The sequence below is a fragment of the Aplysia californica genome, unplaced genomic scaffold (assembly GCF_000002075.1).
Source record: "Aplysia californica isolate F4 #8 unplaced genomic scaffold, AplCal3.0 scaffold00852, whole genome shotgun sequence".
NCBI lineage: Eukaryota > Metazoa > Mollusca > Gastropoda > Aplysiida > Aplysiidae > Aplysia > Aplysia californica.
Window position 1 is genome coordinate 68,933 of NW_004798122.1, and position 4,893 is coordinate 73,825.

General features: G+C 37.7%; 1 long non-coding RNA gene across 1 annotated transcript; it reads right to left on the reverse strand.

Annotated features, from left to right (window-relative positions):
- Positions 1 to 230: 230 nt before the first annotated feature.
- On the reverse strand, positions 231 to 3,428 carry LOC106013390. Its single transcript, XR_001185334.1, has 2 exons — positions 3,288 to 3,428; positions 231 to 1,508 (listed from the first exon to the last, which is right to left on the reverse strand). It is a non-coding gene; the product is annotated as an uncharacterized LOC106013390 (long non-coding RNA).
- Between the last annotated feature and the right edge of the window lie 1,465 nt (positions 3,429 to 4,893).

Sequence of the window (4,893 nt, forward strand, 5' to 3'; positions counted from 1 at the left end):
GGGTCTCGGCAATACATTCCTCAAAGTATTCCTTTCTATTTGATTTGAATATTAATATTATAGAAATATATTTACCTGTTTTATATACAGTATATGGACTATTAATTGATTAATTCCATAAATAGTAAATCAATAAATAAATAAGTTGATTAATTTATTGATTTATTGATTGATAACTCACCTCAATTGACCAACTCTGGGAGCCCCAAGTCATTTAACAACACGACCAATGCAGATTGATAGACACAATTTATTCACCAACTTGTTGGGTTTTTTTTTTTAGAAAAGTTGACAATGTTTACATGTTGAAAATATCTGGGAAGTAACTCTATTGTTGTATTTTTAACAAATATATTTATGTTATATGCATACATTTTGTTACTTTTACACCAGTTGATAGACATTTGGGAAGAACAATAAGCCTTTAATTGATTTTGTGTGAGACTATGATGGTGTTTTTATATATATATGTTATACTTACATATCATTGCCAAGCTGTTCAAATGTGCTAAGCCCAGAAAGCAAAATTTTTCAGGAGAGAGAAAAAAAAAGTTTCATTCTTTTAATAATTGTACCTACTTTATGTATTTTTACGTGCTACTTTTTACCAGCGCGTATTCTTTGAATTTCTATTAAATATTTCTTGAGCACATGCAACCAGATTGAGAGATGTAAGTAAGATAATTTTTTTTTTTTGTAATCAAAATCTTGGACTTAATATGTCTGATCAGCTGGCTAATAATAATTGATTGATTTTCCTGTTGACCTTTTGAGCTTCAACATTCCTGGTTTCGCTGTTAGGTTGACGAAATATACACAGGGTATTGTACAAAATACTGAGGGAACATTGTGGGGGTTTTTTGTATTAACTATATGCACTATAATATTATAATATTACTTAAACCCTAATATCTTTATCGTCTCCTTTGAGATAAGACCAGCTAAACTTAGCAGAGATAATTTTACAGAAGAAGCTAAAAACTTAATTTAGTTTCATCGTCATAACGTAGCAACCTGGCAGCCATCTATATTTCTATAGTTTTTGGAGCGTTTATAGTCAAAATTCAAATCCATCTTTGACTGAGTATATGAAATAAGTAATTGATTTTACTGTGTGTTTGTCAAATTGAAAAAAGTATAGTATTATGTGAATTACCTGGTCTTATCACAGAGGCAATGATTTTTATTATATATATACATATATATATATATATTATTATTATATATATGATTATTTTTCCCCCTCTAATTGTGGTGTTTATATTCCATTAAAAGAAAGAAAATAACAGTGTATGTCTTATTGTGTGCTATTTCATTATTTTAGCAACATGATAATATAAACATGATAGATAAAAGAATTCACACAGTTATGTTTGTTAAATCATAATTGAGCAGTCGGGGCGTGATCTGTTCAGAATCTGGGTCGCGTCCTGTTTCTTCTTCCTGAACCAAGGTCTGCGAAGTCTAGTCTCTTCCTTCGCTCTCTCCTTGGCTGTCTTCGCTGGCTCCTGAAACAAACAACAGAATTTTAAAAAATAAAAAGCAAAGGTGAATGTTTGTATGCCCTCGTACCCACTTCTTTACTTTCCTTCTGTTGTGTCTGTCCGTGTGTATTACTTTTTCCCAGCACTATATGACCTTAACTTTTTCCCAGTACTGTATGACTGTGGGTGGTTAGCGGGTGCTCTGGTGTGGTTTGCTCCTTCTTTCTTATAAAAAAATCTATCGTCTCTATCTCCCCTCCTTTTTTTGTGTTTGTTACTCTCTTGTAACACCTCTAATCTTCAGCACTTATATGACCTTATTGTGTTGCGAGCGCCGTAAAACTCTTACTAAAACTTTTCTTTTCCCCAGCACTGTATGACCCTCATTGTGTCAATTTGCTTCTCTTCCCTCAAACACCCTCGTCAACATAATTCAAATACCTCCTACAAGGAGCTGATGAGAGGCCGTTCTGTGTCGGATGCGACACAGATTTTACCGTTAGACACATCTTAACCGAATGTCTAGACTTTGGAGAGATCCGAAGGAAATATTATAAATGCAAGAAATTGCAAGACATTTTTTCCGTCGTTGTTCCCAGCAGAATATTGAATTTTATGAAGGCCATTGGCCTTTATGGCAAATTGTAAAGTGAAATCGTACTATTTAAAATTTGTATTGTTACTAATAAAAGTTGTTTTAAATTGCAAATATATTTACACTGAATTTTCATATTTTAGCATTTTAAAGTCTAATAGTTAACCAATTGTGCAGTGAACTGTTGCGAAAGTAAACAACTTGTGTTTCGCGCGCTCATATGACCTTACGCAGTTGCGAGCGCCGTAAAACCCTTTACTACTACTACATTCAGATCATGTAGCAGGCAAGCCTCTGATTCTGGCTGTCAGGGTGTACCGGGGCTAAGGAAGATAGAGTCTACAACATCCCAGCATAAAGAGAAAGATGTGGGTGATTGGTGGGTGCTCTGGTGTGGCTTGTTCCTTCTTTTTTTTATCAAACATCTATCGTCCTTATCTCCCCTCCTTCTGTTTTGTGTTTGTTACTCTCTTGTACTTGTAGCACCTCTAATCTTCGGCACTCATATGACCTTATTGTGTTGTGAGCGCCGTAAAACCTTACTACAACAAAAGAGAAAGATAATTGATAAGAATACCTCCTCACTTGGGAATTGAACTACAGTCTGACGTGCTACAGTGAAGCGCCTAACCACTACACCACAGATGCCAGTAATAGGATATTTGTGTGTGTGACTAAGTAAAAGGTTCAGAAGTAGCACCACAGGCCTAGTATGAGTCTGAGAAAATGGGGAATACATATGTGAGGCAGCGTGGTGGAATCAGGCTCTCGTCAATTTTTGGGCATGTAGAGTTATTGGTATCATCTTAAAGCTTGTTCACTTGGCTTTATTTGGAAGAAAAAAGTCCTTTTATCTTGAACGCAAGTCGAGATGTTTGTAAAAGAAGGAGGTGGGGGTCATCTCTTTTCAGAGGTGAAACTACTGAGAAAATGGCCGCCAAAGATTAGTTATTTCCTTAGATTAAGAGTCCGTGGTAATTGAAAATGTACACTTTTTGCCCCATCCTCCCCTCATCCCCCCACTCACTCTCAAACTCAAAGTTCTCCATAGCCTAACAATAACCCTCAGCCCGGCGTCCATATCTCCAGCCAAAGCCTCACAGAATCTCTCTCACACTCACACTCACATTCACACGCACACACACACACTCACACACACACACACACACACACACACACACACACACACACACACACACACCACTCACTCTGAAAGTGCTCCATAGCCTGTACAATAACCCTCAGCCCGGCGTCCATATCTCCAGCCAGAGCCTCACAGAATTTCTCCAGGAACTTGGACGCCACAGAGTCGCCATCTTCCAGAGGGTTGTTCTGAGAACGTAAGAAAATAAAAAACAATAATACATTTTTAAAAGTGAAAAATAACCACGATAATGTGAACGATCAAATGGAAAACACGATTGGTCCCATCTGTAATGTTCACTCGACAGCGGATTAGTTGAAGTCGGAATAGTGAAAAGAAAAAAAAATCAACTCATCTGAAATTCAGCTTAACTTTGGGACCCGTACTGTAAAGAAAAAGAGGTGCTGGGACCCTAAAAAAGATCAACTTAATTAACCGAAGATCAACTCAAGCGAGTTCAACACAAGCAGAGTCGACGGAAGCCTTGTATTATATTTAGCGCCCCTTGCAACACTGTAAAGGTTACATTCTGAGAGGTGAAAACTCCAAATTTAACGCCCATCTCGGTAAGAAATGAGCTGAATGAGTGGAAAGCCTTAAAAACTGCCCAAAATAGCTGGCCTAGATTCAGAACACTCAGTTGGGGAGTGGAACCAGGGTCATCCGATTCGTATTCCAGTATGATACCAACTGACTAACAGTGCGCCTTTGCCCATTTTGTTTGTCGTATTCCTTCCGTGTTCTGAGCATGAGAGATAGGTGAGGCATCGTGGTGGAATCAGGCTCTCGTCAATTTTTGGGCATGTAGAGTTATTGGTATCATCTTAAAGCTTATTTACCTGTCTTTATTTGGATGAAAAGAAATATCCTTTTATCTTGAATACAAGTCGAGATATTTGCGAAAGAAGGAGGTGGGGGTCAACTGTTTTCAGAGGTAAAATTAGTGAGAAAATGGTCGCCAAAGATTAGTTATTTCCTTAGCTTAAGAGTCCGTGGTAACTGAAAATTTACATTTTTTGTGCCTTTAATCACCGTTTTTCGAAAAATACAGACAGAAATGAGTTCTTTAACGAGCATGAAAGGTGTTGAGCCCAAAAACAAAAAATTCATAAAAATTCACAAACCTGCGGAAAAAAGCAAGTTTCTTCACTTTGATTATTTTGACGAGAGCCTGATTCCACCACGCTGCCTCAAAAGTTATTCTGATTTGGGTGGTTGGGGGGTGCCACTAGAAGATCCTAGGCCTACACCTCTACTTTCCCTCTGTTGCTCCTTTCTGTCTTTCTTTCTCCACCACCAAATGACCTGCGGGTGGTTGGAGGATGCTACTGGTAGGTCCTACGTTTTATCTGTCCCTCTGTTGTTTCTTTCTGTCTGTCTGTCTGTCTGTCTGTCTGTCTGTCTGTCTGTCTGTCTGTCTGTCTGTCTGTCTGTCTGTCTGTCTTACTTTTCCCAGCACTAAACGTGAGGCAGCGTGGTGGAATCAGGCTCTCGTCAAAATAATCAAAGTGAAGAAACTTGTATTTTTCTGTTGGTTTGTGAATTTTTATCAAATTTTTGTTTTTCGGCTCAACACCTTTCATGCCCATTTAAGAACTCATTTCTGTGTGGATTTTTCTGAAAAACGTTGATTAAAGGCACAAAAATGTAAATTTTCAGTTACCACGGAC